Below are 25,792 nucleotides of genomic sequence, written 5' to 3' on the forward strand. Positions count from 1 at the left end.
CACACCAGATCGGGTTCCCCCTTTACCGTATGTCGCCCAACTCTACTTACGCAACTAAGCACCAGTTGGCAGGTGAGAAGCAAGAGATTTTCTTCCCATTACATATTGATCACATGAGGCTTTTATCCTGATCAAGTCAGAGTGTGAATACTCGAGTCAACAGTGAATTGACTCAATCCACTGGCTTACAATTCAATACAAAAGCTATTTTTGTGAAGTCTACCAAAATGACTCGATTTGAACTCGGGCTGTGCAATTTGGCAATATATATTGTATGGAAAAAATAAAAAGTGTTTTGTTTCATATTATGCTCATATTAGTGTTCATTTTGTGCTATCACAGTTTTGTTTATGTTAAAATATTTTTTTAAATAATTTTTATAAGCGCAATATTACATGCCATTACAGGGATACAGGCAGAAATATGAATAACAGCATACTGACAAAGTTGCATACATACACACACACAAATAAACACACACACACACATTCATACATATATATATATATGTATATATATATATATATATATATATATATATATATATATATATATATATATATATATATATATATATATATATACAGTTGAAGTCAGAATTATTAGCCCCCCTGAATTATTGGCACCCGTTTTTTTTTCCCTCCAATTTCTGTTTAAGGGAGGGAAGATTTTTCAGCACATTTCTAAGCAAAATAGTTTTAAAAACCTATTTCTAATAACTAATTTATTTTATCTTTGCCATGATGACAGTAATATTTTACTTGATATTTTTCAAGACACTTCTATACAGCTTAAAGTGACATTTAAAGGCTTAACTAGGTTAATAATGTGAACTAGACAGGTTAGGGTAATTAGGCAAGTTATTCTATAACGATGGTTTGTTCTGTACACTATCGAGAAAAAAATTGCTTAAAGGGGCTAATACTTTTGTCCCAAAAAAGATTTTTTAAAAATTAAAGACTGCTTTTATTCTAACGGAAATGAAACAAATTAGACTTTCTCCGGAAGAAAAAATATTATCAGACATACTGTGAAAATTTCCTTGCTCTGTTAAACATAATTTGGGAAATATTAAAAAATGAGAAAATAATACAAAGGCTAATAATTCTGACTTTAACTATATATATATATATATATATATATATATATATATATATATATATATATATATATATATATATATATATATATATATATACATATATATATATATATGTATATATATATATATAAATATATATATATATATATATATATATATATATATATATATATATATATATATATATATATATATTGTTAAACCTGTAATCATTAGTTTTTGAAAAATGTTTTATGTTTTATTAATGGTTTTTATATATTTCATCAAACATTTACCCTGAAATTCTAAATAAAGTGAAAAAAAATATGATCATGAGGATGAGAGCATTTCAGAGTATATACATTAAAATGTCAAAAAACAAAAATAGTTCTTTACATGTGGTCAATATAACTACTAATTGATTGAATTTACAGAAATTGTACTATGTCGTTTACTTTATAGGGTTACTCTAAACTCGGCGGCCAATTTATTAGGTACACCTGTCCAACTGCTAATTGACGCAAAATTCTAATCAGCGTTTGCAATCACATGGCAGCAACTCAATGCATTTAGGCATGTGAACATGGTCAAGATAATCTGCAGCAGTTTAAACCAAACATCAGAATGGGAAAGAAAGGTGATTTAAGTGGTTCTGAACATGGCATGGTTGTTGGTGCCAGACAGGCTGGTCTGAGTATTTCAGAAACTGATGATCTGTGGGTGCAAATACCTTGTTGCCAGAGGTCAGAGGAGAATGGCCAGATTGGTTCCATCTAATATAAAGGCAACAGTAACTTAAATAACCACTTATTACAATCAAGGTATATAGAAGAGCATCACTGAATGCACAACACATCAAACCTTGAGGCAGATGGGCTACAGCAGCAGAAGACCACACAGGATGTCACTTCTGTCAGCTAAGAACAGCAAGCTGAGGCTACCATTCCCACAGGCGCACCAAAACTGGACAATCGAAGATTGGAAAAATGTTGCCTGATCTGATGAGTCTCAATTTCTGCTGCGACATTCAGATAGTAGGGTCCAAATTTGGCATCAACAGCATGAAAGCATGAATGCATCCTGCCTTGTAGCAACGGTTCAGGCTTGTAGTGTTGGTGTAATATTGTGGTGAAATAATTTTCTTGGCACACTTTGGGCCACTAGTACCAATTGAGAACTGTCAACGCACACAGCCTTCTTGAGTATTGTTGCTGACCATGTCCATGCTTTTATGACCACAAGGTACCCATATTCTGATGGCTACTTCAAGCATGAAGAGCACCTTTGGGAACGGTGGAACGGGAGATTCGCAAAATGCATGTGCAGCAACTGCGTGATGCTATCATCTCAATATTGACCAAAATCTCAGAAATATTTCCAGTAACTTGTTTAATCTATGCCATGAAGGATTAAGGCAGTAGGCAAAAGTGGGGTCCAACCAGGTAATAGTAAAGTATACCTAATAAAGTGGCCAGTCAATGTGTATACAGTATATTATATTTCTTGAATTGTGAGAACGTTTCGTTTGTTTGTTTTTTACTTTGTCTCATTCCAACTCAGAATTAAGAAGTGTGAAATTTAATAATATTTTTATGTACAGGTGTAATAGCAACCTTATTTACAGGGGGTAAAAAAATAATAATCTTCAAAAAATGTTGGTCATAAGGCCCACTCAGAATCATTTGAAATAATCGTAACTACAATTATGACCAAGATAATCATGATTTTTCCCATAATCGAACCTCTGGTGTATCTGCGATCCAAATAAAGGTGAATATTGTCAACATTCATGGAAATGCAAAGGAGCTACAGAAGATGTGGAGTCAATAACAAGCATTTGGACAAACATAGTGGAATTCTGAATATCCTGCTGGTCTATTTCAGTAAACCACATGGTTCATGAAGCTTCACTGCGCTGCCTGCTTGGGGAAACATACTGACAAAATATATACCTTCAATGCACTGGAAGTTGCTTTGGAAAATAGCTTCTGGGAAATGAATAGATGTAAATGTATGCACTCAGATGGAACTGGATATGTGCAACCACTCCAAAAATATACTTTCTACGATTCACTGCTACATTTTTTATTACTTTTGACACAAATTATGATTATGGAACACATTCTCACTTCCTACCCGTCAAATCTTGTTTCTAATTCAGAACCATACTTTATCATATCTGTTGAGTGTGTGAACACAATGGACAATCAGAGGTGCTTAAGAGTATACTCAACCTGTATTGTGTCCATTCATCATGATTGTTTTGACAACCAAGCTTATTTGCATCAAGAGCTGCATTATTTTTTGAGCCAAGATCATGTATTGATATTGGAAGCACCCCCAGTATATAGCACAGAGAACACGGTCTACTCCAGAAGGATTTTACATTAGACTTTCTAATTTAACACAATATACAGTGTATATAAATAATTGCTATATCTAATAAATTATTTGAAATAATAATAAAATGATTAGCTTACTATCTACAGCAAAAGTTTATTAATTCAAAGTAGCATCTCAAACAAATAATAAATTTAATTAAACTAATCAACCAATCAAGTAAATCAATCAATCAGCCAATCAATCAAGTATATTCATTCAAAGTTGCATCTCAATAAACAAACTGAATTAAATTAAATTAAATTAAATTAAATTAAATTAAATTAAATTAAATTAAATTAAATTAAATTAAATTAAATTAAATTAAGACTAGGCAGTGGCGCAGTAGGTAGTGCTGTCTCCTCACAGCAAGAAGGTCGCTGGTTTGAACCTTGGCTCAGTTGGTGTTTCTGTTTGGAGTTTGCATGTTCTCCCTGCCTTCGCAAGGGTTTTCTCCGGGTGCTCCGGTTTGCCCCACAGTTCAAAGACATGCGGTACAGGTGAATTGGGTAGGCTAAATTGTCCGTAGTGTGTGTGTGTGTGTGTGTGTGTGTGTGTGTGTGTGTGTGAATGCATTCTTGGAATTGAGAAATTGCCACTGTCTTTAAGATCACAAAAAATCTATAAGCAGGTGTGTTTGATTAGCGTTGGAGCTAAACTGTGCAGGACACCTGCCCAACAGGACCGTGTTCGCCCACCCCTGATCTAGAGCATGGTTTCTGCTACATTCATTCGTCCATGTAGGGGCGCCACGTCAAAATTCATCCCGCCACAGCTATTTTACAGCTTCTCATACAATTTTTTTATTTATTTTTTTAATAGCATTAATCGCACCAAAACGTATTAAAGGGTAAGTGAATTATAACAGTGCAATCTTTTTTGTAACCGTAGTACTGCTGTGCTTCATTTGTTTAACCCTTTAAGGTTACGTGCTGACTGGCTGGCTGACTGAAAGGTGTGTGAGGCCAGCAAACACAACGTATAGCCGTTTATCTTACTTAAGGACGCATTAATATCGCTTTGTAGGTTTATTAGGGAGACATTCATATATATTCATATCAATTCTAATAAATGCTGGAGACATACTTGTTACATAAATGCACTAAATCGCACTTCAGAAGCATTTATTCGAGAGCGCACAAGATCTGAGCTCTTGAAGTGGCTTATATTTGAGTTTTGTGCACGAACAGAGGAAATCGGCGCGCAAGCAAAGAGATCCGCATGCTGTAGGCTATTAAATAAATGCGATCTCGACTTGTAATACTGCGCTCACGACATTTGTCATTGAATTAACACCACAGGTAGATCTGTGTAAAAAATAAAAATAAAAAAAAGGCCTGCCTCCACAGCTAGAAAAAATCCTAGAGGAAACACTGAAGAGCAGGGGTTTCAAACTCGCGGCCCGCGGGCCATTTGCGGCCCTCAGTGCAATATTTTGTGGCCCGCGCCGACCGCTGTACACTGACAGAATCAGCGGAGCGGGGAGAGAGAGCGCTCCCCACTCCGCTGATTCTATCCGTACACAGCGGTCACTGGCATTCCCCGCCCGCCGTGTAAACAAAGGAGCTGGGATGCCGGTGACGTCACCACGCACCCCGCCCCTTTGTTAGACGCTGTGACGGGCGGGAAGTGTTAGGAGGGAACTCGCACCGGCCAGAACCAAGGTAAGCTGTTCCCGCCCCTGCCTGCCACTTAGCTACCTATCTGCAGCCTGCCACCTACCTAGCTACAGCCTGCATCTTATATATATTATAGGTAGATACAGACTGGTACAGACTAATGTGACTGGAGTGGGGTGGGGGTGTTTTATTTATACATATTTACGCCTTTTTTTAGGTGAGGGAATGGAAGTTTTGAGTGAGTTCCCCCACTTTTTCCCCAACTTGAAGCGCTGTCAAGTCTCTGGCAGCAAGAAGTAGGCAAAAGATGCCATGTTCAGAAGAACTGTTCATAATCTTCACTCAATGTTCTATTAATGTTCAGGACACTTCATGTTCAGAAGAAATAATTAAAACTGTTAATAATGACATTTGAGGACTTTTTTTTGTGAAATCCCTTATGCAGCCCAGCCTCACCCAGACTTTGCCTCCTGCGGCCCCCAGGTAAATTGAGTTTGAGACCCCTGCTGTAGAGCATACAAATCTAGTCCAATTGTAGTCTTGTTGCTTTGATAACATAATTGCGAGGACTGGTGACGCCCTACAAATCAACAAGGACCACGGATTCAGCTAAAAATCTTCTTTAATGTTCTACTTAAGAAAAAAAAATTAGCTACATCTTGAATGACCAGAGGGTGACTAAAATCCAAACAAAGCAGTCAAGTGTTCTGACGTTTTGCTATTCATATGCTATCTATGAGCCACTTTTCACTTTGGGGGTGAAGTATCACTTTAAACTAAAAATGACATAATTATGACTATTTTCTGTAACAAAATCACATAGGGTGGCACTGCAGTACGCATTCACTCCCTTTCCTTTCTGAGTTTCCTCCAACAGATCTAGCCCACTTCTGCTGCAATTAGAACACGTGTCTCCATCTGCTGAGGAGAAAAGAGGCTCTGTGGCTTCTTTGACAGACGCAAACTCAACAGAGCAACTAGGGCACAGACGCACTTCCACCCAGCATCAAACAGCAGCTAATCTTCTGTAAGCTCTGTTTACTCTAGTAGCTTTCTACAACCCAAATGCTTCGTTACTCCCTCTTAAAGGAGCCTTATTCTCTGCTGCCCCGGCCTTTAAGAGCCTCTGGGTTTATTAAAGATGACTTCTGCGATGGCCAAAAACAAGGCGTGAGTATTAATTAAAGTAGAGGACAAGAAATGTCAGATGGCTTTGAGAAAACAGAGCCCGCTGTGAGTCGCGAGACAGACGCTTGATCTGCCTTACTTTCAGATGCATAAACAGACTTTCACAGCAGGATTCAGCAGGGTGGGTCATGACCCGAAAATGGGTCATGGGTCTGTTCTGATAGGATCAGGGGGTATTTTTTTTTTAAATAATACAATGCAGATTATAGAAATTAGGCAGATGCCTGCATGGACAAGTTGCATGACTAGGACCAAAACTGTACAACGCAAAAGTAAACATGACCCAGATTACATGCAATGAGACATGAAATACAGTTTATAGAACTTACAGCCATGAAGTCAGTAAAACACAATAAGCACTTAAAGATTGAAAACGAAACAATTATTTCTAATTTTATTAATTTATTTATAATGTATTATGAATAAATTTATTATAATTTATAATAAATACATTTATTTTAATTTTATTTATTATTTATAATCTTATTCAATATTTTTGTATTTTAAAATATTAAGCTATTTTTTAGATCATGTTAATCTTTTAGTTTTATTAAAATGAATATCTGTTTTTTATCCGACTAAATACATAACTAATGTATAAATCCCTGGTTTAAATCCAATTTTTTTACCCAAAAACCGCTGTATCATATTTGACCAGTTTTATATTTTTACTATGCGAAATACATGTTACATGTTAATAAAAATATACATATGTTGTGTGAAGGATTTAATGTGACTACGTTCATTTTAATTCACATTTTTTTAAAGCAAATCAACTAAACTACTAAATAAATAACTAAATTAAATTGCATTACATTTTTTTAAGTAAATCAAATATTATGGCTTCATTTTTAAAAGTAATGCGTTAATTGTTAGAAAAGTAATGTCATTATGTAACTCTCGTTATTTAAAATGTGTTACCTCAACACTGTATGTGTATACACTCACCGGCCACTTTATTAGGTACAAAACTCATTACTCAAATTTCTAGTCAGCTAATCACAGTGCAGCAACTCAATGCATTTAGGCATGTAGACGTAGTCAAGACAATCTGCTGCAGTTCAAACCAAGCATCAGAATGGGGAAGAAATATGATTTAAGTGACTTTGACATGAGTCAACATGGACCATTTCCAGTAACTTGCTGAATCTTTGCAAGGAAGGATTAAGGCAGCTCTAAGGGCAAAAGGGGGTCCAACCCGGTATTAGTAAGGTATACCTTACATATACCTTATTACATATATTAATATATATATATATATATATATATATATATATATATATATATATATATATATATATATTTTTTTTTTTTTTTTTTTTTTTTTTTTTTTTTACAATAAAATGTATTAAATTACATTGAGTTTTTAATCGAGGTCCCAGAACAACTTGTATATTATATGCCACATAGTAAAAACTGCAAAGATTTCATCATGAAACTTAACAATTACAAATCTTTCCGAGGATATTAATGGGAGACAGGAGATGGAAGTGACAACTAATATTTCTATGCCTTTAATGGGAATAATCTCCAATACAGCTATAAGGATCTCACTGATTTACATTACAAGCCATTTGTGGCCCATAACAATGTCAGCAACTGCACAAATGACACCGTTTGGGTCTCTAATTCAAATCAAGCAGTTTATCTTTCCTCTTCCAGTTCCATATTCTCATATTATTCTCAAAAAATCACATATTTATATTTCCATTCATATTTTTGACAATGCGCTTGATAAATTGTTGTTCTAAAAAGTGAAAAAAAGGTTACTATTAGCACATTTTACAGAGCCTACCTTCAATATCATTACCGTGCCTGTGCAATTCATGTTTACATTAATAGATTTCACTGATTTAATTTGAAGGGCATTTTAGTTTAAATTAAAATGCAATTATGCTCTGAATCCCAATCTAAAATCTCTGTCCTAAAGCAAACCCAGCTAATAACGGTTGAATTTATAATACATATGCATAAAGATTAAACAGATAAGAACAATTAATGCAGATGAGGCCACTAATGTACTAAACGAGGACTCACAACAAACTCACAGAACATTTTACACACACAAAGACCACCCTGGAGGATGGAACTCCCGCTGTGTGCACATTTCATTCTATTAACTGATGTCACATGATTTCAGCTGCAGAGTTTGGACAAACTGCTGAGTGTGTAAACAGCAAACACACACGCGCACACACACACACACACACACACACACACACAGAAAAGCAGCTTACGGTCTGATCCACTTATCTGAGAGGCCAGAGCAAATCCTGAAAAGCTAAAAGCTAAAGCTATAGGTTGAGGTCTAGAGTTAACACGGCTAGAAAGAGCATGATCAATCATGATGCCCGAAACAACAGAACACACTCTCAGTGCTCGGGGTCACAGTCAGATGATACAAACTCATCTACAACAATCAGTCGCTAAGCGAAAAGTCAATTAAAAGAGAGCGATGAACTGCATATGAGAGAGGCAAAGGTGGGTCGTTTTCAGGACGGCGGTGTAATTTGTGTCCCATTTGCGTCCCTGTGACTTACTACTTAATAGGAGCAAGACTTTAATCACATGGTTGCATTGGTCTAACATCTCTATTTACCATGCAGTGCAAAAGAACATTGAAAATAAGGGCATTGATCAGCTTTTTCCATCCAAACATCAGCTGAATGCCTCCATTCATGGTCGTTATAGTCTAATAGACATGTTAAAAGTTCTAACAGATTGTAATGCTTTAAAAGTGCTCCTGTTATATTTTAAAAGTTCATCATTTGCCTTGGAGTCATCTGCAATTGGTTTGTATATATCCAGGTCCAAAAAATATTGATTTTCTACTAATATACACTGTATCAGTGTTTTTCTCACAGTGTCTGAAATGGTCCGTTCAAATATCTTGCTAAGAGGCTACTCTGCTCTGACTAGTAAGATGGCTCAACACTACTTTGCTCTGATTGGTCAGATGGGTGTACTGTACTCTGTTCGGAATGGTCAGATAGCTCTACTCCATTCTGCTTCACTTTGATTGGTCAGATGACTCTGCTCTGCTCTGATTGGTCAGATAGATATAATTTATTCTTTTCTGATTGGTTTAACCTTTTTTATGTGTGAATTTTAAATCCTCCAGCTGGCCCTCTTGCATGAGTTTATTTTGTGACCGTTACTTAGAATCCATTGCGTTCTAAAGTTTCATGGTGAAGCGTCAAGTTTAGCACGTGACCCACCAGACCCGAAGATCTATGTATATGTTGACTTTTGTTTCTTATTGCCCTCTTCCTTAAATATTGACAGAATATTCTAAATATATTGTGATATTTCTGATACTCTGATAGTTAAATATGTGATATAACATATATGTTGCCTTTTAAACCGCTTGATCGTGTTATTTGTTATATGATATGGGCTCATTGTTGCTAGAACAGAAATTATATATTTTATTTTTATTTTTTTAAATTATTACAACAAAAATTATGCTATATTGATGCGAGTATCTTCAACTGTATCCCATCTTTACAGTTGAGATAGGGGTTGATGCTAGTTAAATACAATTAATGCATAATTTAATTAATAGTATAAATAATTCCTGTTAGCTTCCGATCGCAGCTGTATCTCTTCTTGTCACAACTCAGCAGGAGAGATCCGAGCTGCTGGATTCACGTCATTCATTCATGCAACCACCAGATCCTGCTTTCTACGCTCGAGTCACTGGGCGTTGCGGGCACTGTTATACAATGGTTCAGATCTTACCTCACTGACAGGTCATTCAGGGTGTCTTGGAGGGGTGAGGTGTCCAACCTACAGCATCTAAACACTGGGGTACCTCAAGGCTCTGTTCTTGGGCCACTTCTCTTCTCCATCTACACATCATCTCTACGACCAGTCATCCAGAGACATGGATTCTCCTACCACTGCTATGCTGATGATACCCAGCTATACCTCTCTTTTCATCCTGATGATCCCTCGGTTCCAGCTCGCATCTCAGCCTGCCTGTTGGATATTTCACACTGGATGAAAGATCATCATCTTCAGCTGAACCTCGCAAAAACGGAAATGCTTGTAGTTTCTGTCAACTCGACTCTACACCATAACTTTTCAATCCAGATGGATGGGGCAACCATTACTGCATCCAAAATGGTGAAAAGCCTTGGAGTAACGATTGATGACCAACTAAACTTCTCTGACCACATCTCTAGAACTGCTCGATCGTGCAGATTCACACTCTATAACATCAGAAAGATCCGACCCTTCTTATCTGAACATGCAGCTCAACTCCTTGTTCAAGCTCTTGTTCTCTCCAAACTGGATTACTGCAACTCTCTACTAGCTGGGCTTCCAGCTAACTCTATCAAGCCTCTTCAACTGCTCCAGAATGCAGCAGCACGAGTGGTCTTCAATGAACCTAAACGAGCACATGTCACTCCGCTGCTAGTCCGTTTGCACTGGCTGCCAGTTGCTGCTCGCATCAAATTCAAAGCTCTGATGTTTGCCTACAAAGTTACTTCTGGCCTTGCTCCTTCTTATCTGCTCTCGCTTCTGCAGATCTATGTGCCCTCCAGAAACTTGCGTTCTGTGAATGAACGTCGCCTCGTGGTTCCATCCCAAAGGGGGAAGAAATCACTTTCGCGAACGCTCACGCTCAATCTGCCCAGTTGGTGGAATGAACTCCCTAACTGCATCAGAACAGCAGAGTCACTCGCTACTTTCAAGAAACGACTAAAAACTCAACTATTTAGTCTCCACTACACTTCCTAATCTGTAATTGCCTCTCTGAATATCACACTAACTGTACAAAAAAAAAAAAAAAAAATACTAATACTACTAATACTTCCCTTCTTAGACTTTACAGACCTGAAACTTGCTTATAGCACTTATTCATTGTTGCTCTTGGTTGTGTAAATTGCTTCCTTGTCCTCATTTGTAAGTCGCTTTGGATAAAAGCGTCTGCTAAATGACTAAATGTAAATGTAAATGTAAATGCAACCCATCAGTGGGAAACACTCATTCCTACACTTCCACTATAGTCAATTTAGTTTACCCAATTCACCAATAGCACATGTCTTTGGACTTGTGGGGGAAACCGGAGCACTCGGAGGTAACCCACGTAAACACGGGGAGAACAAGCAAACTCAACACAGAAATGCCAACTGACCCAGCCGAGGCTCGAACCAGTGAACTTCTTACTGTGAGGCGATTGTGCTACCCACTGCGCCACCTGCAGTAACGTCACGTTTAATCATAATTTTCTGTCAAGATACATGAAAGTAAAGCAACTGTTTATCTTGGAGAGGAATAGAGAAAATACTTGAGTAACATAAACACTGCGTATCTTACTTGAACAAAGCACATTGTCCAGTTATATTGTTTTTGTATTTTACAAACCTTAAATGCTTTGTTCTGCTTGTAGTTATGTGTATTTGAATGTCTATAACATAAAATATATATTATTCTGCACCTCTTTCTGTGCCTCAGCATGCACTGTTAGATTTAACTTTTAGTATATGATGACATGTGCTCTAAACATACTAATCACACTGGTGTGATCGTATGTGTGAAAAGGTTAATGGTCTAGTTTGCAGTGATTGGTTGACCAGCAAGTGTCAGAAACCAAATGTCCATTACTATATTTGAATTACAGCTGTTTTATAAAAGAAAAAAACTATTAGCATGGTAAATAATGCAATATTAGATATGCAATGCAATATTTATATGATATCTTATGTTATAACCAACTTATTTTTCACACTATTTAAGGAAAAAGAAAGCATCACTATAACTTGTTCACAAGTGAACAGCCTTGTTTCACTGTTGCATAAAACAAAATACACATTTTAACTATGTAAACAAACAAAATACAGTAGGTGCAATAAATACAATACAAAACTCAAACTTGTACGTCATTATCCACATGCTGACAAGTGAAATGCTTAGGACTGCACGGGACCTTAAAAAAATAAAATAAATAATAATAATAATAATGTTGATAATAATTTCCATAAATGGGTTGCAGCTGGAAGGGCATCCGCTGCGTAATATATATGCTGGATAAGTTGGCAGTTCAAAAAGAAAAAGCCGGAAAGAAAACGAATAATAAAAAAATAATAATAATAAAATAATAATAATAATAATAATAACAAATAAATTACATAATACAAAAAAGAAATACAATTACATTTTAAAAAACTAATATAAAAAATAAGAATAAAAATAAAATATAAAAAAAAGCTATGCTATATCTATTATAGATTAACACTATGTACAATGAAAAAAACAGCTGAACTAAAATAGAATTTAAATAGAAATAGAAGTGTGCAAAAGTGCATGAATGTGCAGGTGTAAATTGCTCATAAATATCCATAAACAATGCAACACAGTAAATATCTCCACAGCTTTGCTCTACTGGTATAGATTTATCAACCAGTAAACATAGAGAACAATCAGCTAAGCAAAAACATTTGAAACAAACTGAAGTTGCATCTTATTGATTCCTTAACAGGGCTTTGATTGCTTGGCCACAGTTCAACATCTATACTGAAATCTTCATAGATTTTTGGACAAAAAAAAAAATAAAAGCAGGACTCTGCAACATTTAAGTCATGCAAAAGGCATGCTAATGGCAGGAACACAAAGATACATATTTATAGCAGAATAATAAATTATCGCAATATCCGTGTTTTTTTATTATGCAGCTCTAATATGTATATTGCGATATTCACATAACTAAAATGTTGATTTATTCTGCAACCCTAAACAGCATCTATTCGACATTTTGACAAAACAAACCAAACTCTTCCAGGCTCAACTCCTCAACTACAACTACAGTGTTAGAAAGTCAAACTATACAACGTCCAATAAAGACGGTTTAAAAACCTGCATCGGTTTGTGCATGAAGGAAGAGTGAAATTGTAGATGTCCTTCATAATGCAGGTCTTTCATTCACTTGACTCAACTTCATTTATCATGCACTTTGTATCAATTTGCAGACCTTGTACATAAACACTCTAAACACAAATCTGAATTAAATATGGACAAATGCAACCTCTGGATAAAAAAGTCATATAAAATATCATATAAAATATACAGATTAAGATATATTTTACATAATAATTTTAATAACTCATTTCTAATAACTGATTTATTTTATCTAAGCCATGATGACAGTACATAATATTTGACTAGATACTTTTCAAGACACTAGTATTCAGCTTCAAGTGACATTTAAAGTCTTAACTAGGTTAATTAGGCAAGTTAGGGTATTTAGACAAATCTTTGTAGACAATCAAAAAATGTGTAAATAGGTTAATAATATTGAAATAAAAATTATTTTAAAAAATGAATAAAACTGCTTATTTCCTAGTCAAAATAAAATAAATAGGACTTTCTCCAGAAGAAAAAATATATAGGAAATACTGTGAAAAATTCCTTGCTCTGTTAAACATCATTTGGGAAATATTTGTAAAAAGAGGGCTAATAATTTTCTGTAGATCTCTGTAAAATGTCATGTAAACTAACTATGACAAGGACTCCTGGCATATCAGATGGTGGAGACAACTCTATTCCTGACCTGATAACTATCTGTAAAAGACAGGCTGTGTCAGAGAGCAGATTTATCTCTCCATCTTCATTTACACTCCAAAAAAAAAAGGGCTCAAAAACAGCAGAATGCCAGAAGATTTCAGCCTCTCATCCATTCGGTGGCCAGAGAATCATGCTGATTCCCAGCATGCCCTCAAACGTTTCTTTGGGCGATTACAAAAGTGCCACAATAAAGCAGGAGAAATCCATAACCGAGAGCTTAGCCCCATGGCCACAATAGCACAGCATGCAGACAAGTGCTAAAACAACATGCACCAAAAAGAAATGAGCGCTAAAATTGAAACAAATGTATTTGCTAACGTTAAAAAGGAATTAAATTGTTTGTTAACACTGGAACTAAATAGATTATTTAACTACTTGGATGACTATAGCGCTCATTCTGACAGTTCTCATATACAAAAGACCTCATACTGTCATGTCATATTTACATTCAAATTTAGAATTAAGCTTTGAATGTATGCCATCAAATTTTATGAAGACATTAACCAAATTATATGACCTTTTTGGTAATAAAGCCTTTAAATGTTTACAAGTTACTAGAATGTCCACAAAGGTGTATACCTCACTTTATGTGGCTAGCAGGAGAGCCAAGTTTTATTACTGTAGAAGATAAGTTAAGTTGCTAACAGAAAGTCATGTTTTTTGTTAGCAAGAAGTTGCTAGGAAGCAGAAGCACACATATTTTTTGGTGGAATAAATAGCAGACACTCAAATATATTCCATCAATTTGGTAATTCACCACCCAGTGTTGTTATGGAAACGTACCGCTATATACACAGGGCCTGAGCAAGCTGAACTGGCACTCTAGGCAACCGACGATCACACTGCCCTCAACCCAAACGTAAAAATGGAAGTGACTGATTCATGAAAAGTGGTGCTGTGCCACAGATGAAGATGAGGACCAGAGGGGAGGGGGGAGGGGGATGTTGCAGACACCGCCTTTACTCTGTCTAGGTCACCTATGGACATCTCGGCCCTGTATATACATTTATAGAGTACGCCCCAAGAGCTACGTTTTCTTTTTTTTTCTTTTTTTTTCTTCCAGTTTTTGTTTTCGCTAATCAACCAGTCACTGTGAACACTTTTTGAGATCTCAAACTTCTCTCGCCACTTCCATTCGCGCCTGCTCTTCTCGCATAAATCTATCAGAGGCACTTCCCTAAACCCAACCAATAGTGTTTTCAAAAGCACAGATTGACTTCCCTAAATCCAAACGATGCTTTTTTCTGGAGCAATCCAGAAAAAGTAAACCCATCGGCTTATTTTGACAACATTTTGAAATTTGACTACATCTCACCCTGTCGTGGTCAACTCCTCTCTGCATCTCAAGTCCACTGATGTACATGATGAGCTAACTGGACAACCTGGTTGTGAAGTGTATTTATAGTCTAAGTCAGGGGTGTCCACACTCGGTCCTGGAGAGTTTAGCTCCAACCCTAATCAAACATAACTGATCAAGCTAATCAAGCTCTTACTAGGTATACTAGAAACTTTCAGGCAGGTGTGTTGAAGCAAGCTAGAGCTAAAGTCAGCAGGACACCGGCCCTCCAGGACCGACTTTGGATACCCCAGGTCTGTTATCATTCTTTACAAGCTTCAGGTGTGTGTCATCAAAGTGAGATCAGGGACTGGTGTGTAAGTAAAGTGCATGATAGGATATGTAGTTCATTTCAATGTGAGTGTTCCCTAGTAGCCTGCAAGGGCAACACTGCTGGTGATCACAACAGTTAAACTTTAAATATGAGTTCACAGTGGAAAAAAATAATAATAGATAAATAAGTAAACAACAACAACAACAATTACAACAATAATAATAATAAATAAAAAATAAAACAAAACAAAACTAAATAAAAAAACAAAATAAAATAAAATAAAATAAAATAAAATAAGATAAAATAAAATGAGTGTATGTGTGTTGCCCTGCTCTGGGTTTTACTAGTAGCGATTGGAAAGCCATATGCCAGAGAACTTGGTGGTTCATTCCACTGTGGTGAAATTTAAAATAAAATAAAATAAAACAATTCTTACTTTCTAAGAAAAATTACCCTCTTAAACTAAAACAATATAGTTGCTGAAAAATTCACAGTTTAGGTATCTTTGGAAAAAAGAAACTTTGGACTTTACTATCCATCATACAGAGTTTATACTGATCATAATGGAAAAAGTCATAGATGCTTAAAAAAATAAAAGTGAATCTGGGGAAATTGAAACATTTTATGAGATTCACTCAGGTTGGTTGTGTTTCTGGCTTCAGAAGTGTTTTAGTAAATTAAGCCTAACGCGTGTCTGTCATAATAAGTCCACGAATTCTGTGACTCAGATCAAGAAATTAAGTGTATACTGGCTATTTTCCCCGCTCTGCTGTTTCACTGTGGCTTTAGTGCTTTGTGAATGTGAAAAGCAGCTCAGTTGGACTTAGATTGTGTGACTGTCTTACCCAGACAAGAACTCTCGCTTTGATCCTGATAAACTCTTGGCTGCTTAACACAGTGGGATTTCTGTTCCTTGGTTATGTCTGAGTGGGCAAAATATTTTCAACGGATAAAACAAGCGGATACAAGAAATGTGAAATTCAGCTTTCCTGCTTAATAATAAACAGCTTTAGAGAGCTCTGACGTTAATAAAACTCACTGCGTGTATTTAAACCACAGAGTCACTGTGACATGTCTTGACTATAATGTTTCTAAGCAAAAACTGCAAAAATAGCGTTGCGACTGAAGTGCTTTTTTTGAATGATTTCTCTTTTTTTGTTTGTCTATCTAGCTTCTTTTTTTGTCTGTGAGAGTGACAGTGTGTTTTTACACTGCCAGTCTCTTGGTTTTTCAGTGTTATTGGCTACTCATTCTCTCACAGACTTGAGAGAAAGCATCTTGCAAGCTTTCTAAAATAAATACAAATTACAAATCATAGCTGAATGAGCTGTTTTGGTAACACTTTAGAATAATAATTCATTAGTTAACATATTAACTAACATTAACAAAGTATGAATAATTTTGTAAAGCATTAATTAATAATATCTCAACATGAACTAATGCATTATAAAAATCCAGAGTTCTGCTTATTAACATTAGTTAATGTGCTGTGAGTTAACATAAACTCACATGAACTAAAGCTATTTAACTTAAATAACATTTACTAACATTAACAAAGAAGTATAAATATGGTAATAAATGCATTACTAATTATTTGTTCATGTTAGTACATAGATTACTAATGGACCATTATTTTAAAGTGTTACCAACGTCTTCTTTATTATTTTGAAAAACAAAAAACAAGTATCTTTTCCTTCCCAAATCTGTATTTATTTGCTTTAAAAAAAGAGCAAAAATAACAGCACAATAAAAAATTGCTATTACATTGTCTGTTTATATTGAATCACTTAGCAGATGGATTTATCATATATGTAAATTACAAATGAGAGAAATAAATAATAAAAAAATCAACCAAAGCAACAAAAGAGCATCAAAAAACTAAAAGATCAAACTGATTACTTTAAAATCCATTACTGTCACTGTGTTCAATTCAATGCATCAGTACTGGATACAAAATTAAAGAAAGAAAGAAAGAAAGAAAGAAAGAAAGAAAGAAAGAAAGAAAGAAAGAATGAAAGAATGAAAGAAAGAAAGAAAGGAAGTAAGGAAGGAAGGAATAAAGACAGAAAGAAAGAAAGAAAGAAAGAAAGAAAGAAAGAAAGAAAGAAAGAAAGAAAGAAAGAAAGAAAGGAAGGAAGGAAGGAAGAAAGTAAGGAAGGAATAAAGAAAGAAAGAAAGACAGAAAGAAAGAAAGAAAGAAAGAAAGAAATCGAATGAATGAATGAATGAATGAATGATTGATTGAATGAATGAATGACAAAGATGGATGGATGAATGGATGAATGAATGGATAAACAAACAAACAGTGAAGAAGACATGGATGGATGGCTGGATAAAAGGATTAAAAATGGAAGAAAGAAAGAAAGGAAGGAAGGAAGGAAGGAAGGAAGGTAGGAAGGAAGGAAGAAAGAAAGAAAGAAAGAAAGAAAGAAAGAAAGAAAGAAATCAAATGAATGAATGAATGAATGAATGAATGACAAAAATGGATGAATGAATGGATGAATGAATGGATAAACAAACAAACAGTGAAAAGACATGGATGGATGGCTGGATGAAAGGATTACAAATGGAAGAAAGAAAGAAAGAAAGAAAGAAAAAAAAGAAAGAAAGAAAAGAGGGAGGAAAGAAGGGAAAGAAAAAGTAAATGATTGAAAGAAAGAAAGAAAGAATGGATGAATGAATAGATGAATGAATGAATGAATAAATGAAAGACAAATATGGACGGATGAATGGATGGATGGATGGATGGGTGGATGAATGAATGGATGGACAAACGAACAGTGAAGAAAGACATGGATGGATGGTAAGAAAGAAAGAAAGAAAGAAAAAGAAAGAAAGAAAGAAAGAATGAAAAAAGAAAGAAAAGAAAGACAAGGGTGGATGGATGGATGGATGGATGGATGAATGAACGAACCAATAAATGAACTAAAGAAAGAATGAATAAAAAAGGGAAAAAAATAATGAATGAATGAAAAATATGCATGGATAAATAGATGAATGAATGAGTGAACAAAGGAACAGCAAAGAAAGACATGGATGGATGGTAAGAAAGAAAAAGAAATGAAAGACAAGAATGGACGGCTGGATGGATGAACGAACAAATTAAAGAAAGAATAAATGAAAAAAGGAAAAAAGAATGAATGAATGAAAGATGTATGGATAAATGGATGAATGAATGGGTGAACAAGTGAACCGCAAAGAAAGAAAGAAAGAAAAAAGAAAGAAAGAAAGAAAGAAAGAAAGAAAGAAAGAAAGAAAGAATTGGATGAATGGAGTGACTGAGTGAATGCAATTAAATAAAAACAAACAATCCTACTGTCAGTCTCGCTCTTCAAAAACCCTTTTAAGATTGTCAGAATAACTAAGTCGACACTAAAAATAAAGCACACGTTTGTCCTTATCCAGAGCTCATTAAATCAATCTCCAGCACAGTGCAGAAAGCAGTGATCTCTGTCAGTGTGTTGTGTCTCTTTTACTGATGAGTTTCTTCTCTCCTGTTGTCACAGAAAACATCTCCATCTGGTTTGGTCATCTGTGGCATCTTTCTGGTGCTCTGTGTCAATATCTAGAGCTCTCGTGCGGTGCTTAAATACTCCGTCAACAGCTCTTCTGTAGATGAAGGACACTTTCAGACATTCATTCAGCACTGAGTCTGAGCTGCATGTACAACTTTATCAGAGCAGTTCATCTTATGTTAGCAAAAAGGACCACTTACCTGTCTCAGAATTACGGTACACTTTAAAGTATAGCTGTGGATTCAATGGTAAAAAGCTGTAAAAATGCTATCACTAAATTGAAACAGTAAGTTTCCTTAAAGGGCTCCCATTTTACCCCTTGTACAAGATGTTCGATAAGCCTTTGGCGCCTCCAGTATGTGCTTCACACCTGTAGATCAATAGTTTTGTTCTGAAACAGGGATTAAAGTTCACATTCACATGGTGAAGTTTCTAAAAAGGACCCAACCAAACAAGTCACGTGTGAATAAACTCTCCCCTCATTGGTCGGAATTTGGTTTATGTCCTGTAATTCTGCTCGATCAGCTGTCAAATGTCATTATTTTAATATATGATAATATATAGGCGACGCAGTGGTGCAGTTTGTAGTGCTGTCGGTTAAAGTTCATTTTCACTGTAGTTGTTCATTTTCTGTAGTTTTCTGTAATCTGTAAACTCAGCATCTTGAGAAAACAGTCAAAATTACAAGATGTAAACTCTAAGAAAAATGTTAATTTGAAAGAAATATGAAGCGATTTAAACAGTGATTGAGGCTAAGACGTGATTTTGAGAGGCAAACTCTGACTTTAATAAAGAATTGATTCGAATGCTTGTTTCAGTGTTTCTGTGAGCATCCTCTAAGCAGAAAACCCAGCACTCTAATCAAAGCGTGTCTGTCCTGAAGCAGCCTAATGTTCATTAAACTAGCAAAATCACAAACGTCTCGAGTCGACAGACCTCAGGATCCACCGTGGAGAACAGGATTTTATGTATCTCTCTGCACTTTCCACAAAGGCTAATTATCTGTGTTTGCGAACACAAAGAACAGTTTATACAGAAGACTTGAAGCATTGATTGGACCCTTTCAAAATCACAGACAGATGGCTCATAATTTCACGGAAACAACTGTAAACAATGAGTAAAAAAATAATAATAATATTTTTTTGCTGCCACTGATTGCCTGATGTCTAGCTTTGTAATTCAAATGTCCTTCAGCTTTTATTGTTTATTTGTACTGTTATATGTTATAACTTAAATGCCACTGGGTAAACTGTAATAAAATAAAATAAAATACATTAAAAAATAAATAAATAAAATAAGGTCAAATAAAAAAATAAATGGGTCATAATTTCATGGCAACAACTGTAAACAATGACCAAAAAAATTTATAAAAAAATATTGCTGCCACTGATTTCATGATGTCTAGCTTTGTAATTCAAATGTCTATCAAATGTCATTTTTATCTGTACTGTTATATGATATTGATAAAACAACACAAAACAAATAAAATTAAATAAAATAAAATGTAAAAAATAAAAGAATAAATAAAATAACACAACTAAATAAAAAAAATTAAATTAAATTAAATTAAATTAAATTGCTCATAGTTTCATGGCAACAACTATAAATAGAGTATTTTTATCAAAACAAAATTAAAATTAAATTTAATTTAATTAAAAAAGAAAACTAAAAAGAAATGATAAAATATAAATAAATGGCTTATAATTTCATGGCAGCAACTGTAAATATTTAGTAAAAATAATACAATAAAATACATTAAAAAATAAAATTAATAAATTAGTAAAATTAAATAAAACTTTTAACAAATTAAATAAAAATTTCATTCATTCATTCATTCATTGGACTGTGGGGGAAACCGCAGCACACGGAGGAAACCCACGCGAAAGCAGGGAGAACATGCAAACTCTACACAGAAACGCCAACTGAGCTGAGGTTCGAACCAGCGACCTTCTTGCTGTGAGGCGACAGCAATACCTACTGCGCCACTGCCTTGCGAAAATACAAATTTATTAAATAAAAATATATTAAATTGTTTTAATTAAAATATAAATAAATGTAATTACATAAATCCGACTGACAGCAACCACATTCCAAAACGGGATCCCGAGATGTATGCCTTCATATAATGTCAGTGATGTGTCTTAACTAAACAATTGTCTTGTTAAAAGACAAAATTTAGATTACTTTTTAAAAGATCACATTGTTTTACATATTTTGGACTATGGGGGTGTCAATCATTTTAATTATGTCACACATTTTCACTCCTATTGTTGCTCTGAATGTTAATATATTTAACGCAACACAACTAGGAATACAAAATACCGATACAATGCCACATCATGCAGCTTCTAGTTGTAATTATTTTGGAAAATAATTCCTTCTAATCATTTACACTTGTTAAAGAAAGGGAAAAAGTAGTGAAGACTAGCACAACTTCTACTGAAAATACAACCACAATACATATTCAACAAAAAGCTGTATTTCATTTTCAGTTGTGTTACGGTAAAAAAAAAACAAAAAAAAACCTACATGCAGCACCAGAAGCTCACCGAGTGCATGCATTTGACGTCACACACTGTGCACCTAAAGTAATAGCACCCCCATTATACAAAAATATGCTTTTTAATAGACACTTTTTAAATGTTCCATTGGATATCTACTACACATTTCAATAAGAGACATCATTTATGTTTTATTAGGTCATACAGGTAAACTCGCTGCCCTTTAAAACAGAGGGAAAAAATGGAAAATGGAAGACACATTCACATTCACATTCACAAAAGCCTCTTTACTCTCTACACTTTTTTTTCTTGTGCACTAAATATCCAATCTGGCTGCTCTACACAATAAATGTATATAAGAGCGAGAGTAACATATGTTCAAGTGAGGTCTCAACAACAGCGAAATGCACTTTTCACTGGAACAAAAAGAACAACTAATCTAAAGGAGTATGTGTCTATCTGCAGGTAATATTGACATTTCTTTAAAAGGGCCTGTTTTGTATTATATTGATTGATATTGATTTCTAAGATAATGATTTTAATAATGAAAATATATTTAAATGTTCATCTTTTTTTCTATTTGTTTGCCTTTATTTGGGAACATCATATTACTTTTGTGATAATATTAGGTTTACTTTTAAAAAACAAAAACGTAAAAAGAACAACACATACTAGTAACAACAACTGCTACAACAACAGCATTCACAACAACCACAAAAAACATAACAACAACTACATCAACTAAAAAAATAACTGTAACAGCAACATCAACAACAACCACAACAACGAAGAATGAGTTCATCAGACGGTGGATTCGAACAGGGTTCATGAATGATAATTACGAGCTACGCCACTCCCGCTGCTGATGTTCGCTCTCTTTAGTTGTGGTTTTTAGTTTTAGGTGTGCTATTTGCACTTAGCCTAAATAGACACTACAAAATTTTACACGTTTCTTTTTTAATTCACTCACAGTGCGATGTTCCCCATGTGCATCCGCAATATAAACCCCATTACGTTAACCGAGTCAGCTAAACTCTCAGACGGTATTTTTTTTTCTTTTGTTATTAATTCCGGAGGACCAACTTGCAAAAAAACAATTGAAAAAACACTTCAATTCACATTCTGTTCAAAGGTTTTTTTTTTGTTTGCTTGCTTTTGCCATTGCTTTTTCGTTTGGTCTTGCCAAAGTAGAGTCATTACCATATTCATTAGGGGGGAGGAGGCAGGGAGGGGTTTTGCACTCATGCATGTGCGCTCAGTTTCACGTTAAGTCAGATGTACAAAGAGAATATGCGTAGGATCCCTCGTACGCAGTGTTTCATACATCTGATTTTTTTACGTTGAATTCATAGTAAAACAATGTACGCAATGTATGAATTCAACGGAAGTCTTCGTACATGAGGCCCCTGGTCTTTTAAACTATTAATTATCTTAACCAAAATACTACTTTCAAACATTGTAGTTACAGCAAACACTTGCAAAATTTGTTCAACATTCTTTTCTTCAGGTCAAATTTTTCCTGGGAGTTCCAGTGTCCTTTAATCTGCTGAGAGGCCATCTCAGAAATCTTTATAGCTGAACCCTTTTATCACCAACTCAGGAAATTGGAACATTTCACTGAAACAGTTATCAAGTGCTTTTGCTTTCAGAACATCAGGACCTGCAGCTCCTCAAACACCCGTGGAGCGAGACTTCAGCCGAGATGTGCACAGACTGCAGACACACATCGCCTAAACAGATCAAGAGGAGATTCCTGCCTCTATCGGGATCCATCTAACACATCACTGCTTCTCTCAGATCAAGAAGTAATAGAAATTTGGGGGCAGGCCAGAGTAAAGCAAAACAACTGTGCAGTGCCATCATTCCTTCCCAAAACATATTCCTGCAACATTTGCAAAGTGTTTCCAGAACCTGACTAACATGATTTTCCTAAAATTATTGTAGCAAATTAAAAATGGGTTAAAGTGTTGATTACTAAATATATATATATATATATATATATATATATATATATATATATATATATATATATATATATATATATATATATATATATATATATATATATATATATATATATATATATATATATATATATATATATATATATCTGGAGGTGCTCCACGCAACATGAGGAGAACATGCAAACTCCACACAGAAATAACAATTAACCCAGTCGAGGCTCAAACCAGCGACCTTCTTGCTGTGAGGTGACAGTGCTACCTACTGCTCCAAGGCGTCGCCTATATTTCTGTATTTCACACGTTTCTGTGTGGAGTTTGCATGTTCTCCCTGCGTTTGCGTGGGTTTCATCCAGAAGCTCTGGTTTCCCCCACAGTCCAAAGACATGTTGTAAAAGTGAAATGGGTAGGCTAAATTGTCCGAAGTGTATGAGTGTGAATGAGTGTGTATGGATGTTTCTCAGAGATGGGTTGCAGCTGGAAGGGCATTCCTGCTGCGTAAAACATATGCTGGAAAAGTTGGCGGTTCATTCCGCTGTGGCGAACCCAGATTAATAAAGGGACTAAGCCGAAAAGAAAATTAATTAAAAAATAAATAAATAAAATAAATAAATAATAATAATAATAATAATAATAATAATAATAATTATAATAATAATAATAATATATTTAGATAACAATATACATTTTAATTATACAAAAATACTACTACTACTTCTAATAAAATAATAATAATAATAATAATAATAATAATAATAATAATAATAATAATAATAAATAAATAAATAAATAAATAATAATATTCACCACATCTATATAATGTGTCATTTCATATCATATTTCATATATGAATATTTTTAATTCAATGAAAATGCTTAACTTTCCTAATTCCATGAAAATTAACTATTTTGTTATGAAACACTATAGATATAGTAATATTATTTTCATATTATAATATAATTTTTACCAAATCTGTTTAATATTTGCAATTTAATATTACAATTTGGTTATTTTAAAAGCAATAAAATGATATATTACCTTAACTCCACTAATATAGATACTGTATACATACAAACATGCCACTAATTGTATATTCTAAAACTACACATATATTCTATATTTGATAATAATATGATTACATTATTATTATTATTATTATTATTATTATTATTATTAATTCATTCATTTTCTTCTTGGCTTTATTAATCTAGGGTTGCCACAGCGGAATGAACTGCCGACTACGGAAGCCCTTCCAGCTGCAACCCATCACTGGGAAATATCCACTCACATTCACACACATACACTATTTAATTTCGCTTACCCAATACACCTATAGCTCATGTCCTTGGACTTGTGGGGGAAACTGGAGAACACGAACACGGGGAAAACATGCAAACTCCACACAGAAATGCCAACTGATCCAGCTGAGGCTCGAACCAGCAATCTTCTTGCTGTGAGGTAGTCATGCTACCCACCGTGCCACCGTGACGCCGATTATTATTTTTATTATTATTATTTTTTTGTATTATTATTATTATTATTATTATTATTGTTATTATTATTATTATTATTGTTGTTGTTGTTGTTGTTAATAAAATATATTCTAAACAATTATGAATATTAGCTATGCATATACTGTGATTTAAAAGTCTACTGTGATATTTGATTATATCTACAGTATAATGCCCATCTAAACTCTCTAGTTAGGAAACAAAATTAAATCCTCCAAACATGTTTAATGGTAGAGAGAGGCTGCCAAATCTCGCACCAGCTCCCAGCATGCACTGAGATGGAGCATCAAAGATAAACAGGTACATCAGAATAACAAAAAAGAGGAGGCGTACTGTAGGTGATAAACAGATAAGAGTGAGCGTAATAATAAAGCCTCACCAATATTACACCAAGTCTAAAAAAGGGGGGTGGAAGAAATGAGCAGAACAAGAGACAAACAGAAGGAGGGAGGAATTGATTTGATCCACTCTCTGCACAGATGATGGGAGATTGGAGCTGGAAAAGCTTTCTGGTCACTGTGCTGATGAGACACACACACACACACACACACACACACACACACACACACACACACACATAGGCTTCACCTCCTCAGAAAGTGACTGAACAAATTCAACAAGAAACACCACTGGAGAACCACTGTGGAAAACTAACCATGACTTACACAATTGTGTGTGTGTGTGTGTGTGTGTGTGTGTGTGTGTGTGTGTGTGTGTGTGTGTGTGTGTGTGTGTGTGTGTGTGTGTGTCTGGTAAGTTTTAACGTCAATTTAAGCACTACTAAAAGACATGGCATTAAGGCTAAGTTTTGATAAAAGTCTATATATTGTTAATGCGTTATGGGAAAAAAAATTGTAC

At 34.7% G+C, this 25,792-nt stretch overlaps 2 protein-coding genes across 6 annotated transcripts in view; one reads left to right on the forward strand and one right to left on the reverse strand.

The window, feature by feature from the left end:
- The window catches only part of LOC147841173 (uncharacterized), a 40,108-nt gene extending 29,034 nt beyond the window's left edge, over positions 1 to 11,074 (forward strand). Inside the window, exon 2 of the mRNA XM_087279694.1 lies at positions 11,025 to 11,074. The gene's annotated coding sequence lies outside the window, so the exon portion shown is untranslated. The remainder of the gene's footprint in view (positions 1 to 11,024) is intronic.
- pcdh15a (protocadherin-related 15a) overlaps positions 1 to 25,792 on the reverse strand; it is a 406,352-nt gene that overhangs the window by 303,449 nt on the left and 77,111 nt on the right.

This window comes from Danio rerio, chromosome 13 (genome assembly GCF_052040795.2).
Source record: "Danio rerio strain M-AB ecotype USA chromosome 13, GRCz13ab, whole genome shotgun sequence".
Classification (NCBI taxonomy): domain Eukaryota; kingdom Metazoa; phylum Chordata; class Actinopteri; order Cypriniformes; family Danionidae; genus Danio; species Danio rerio.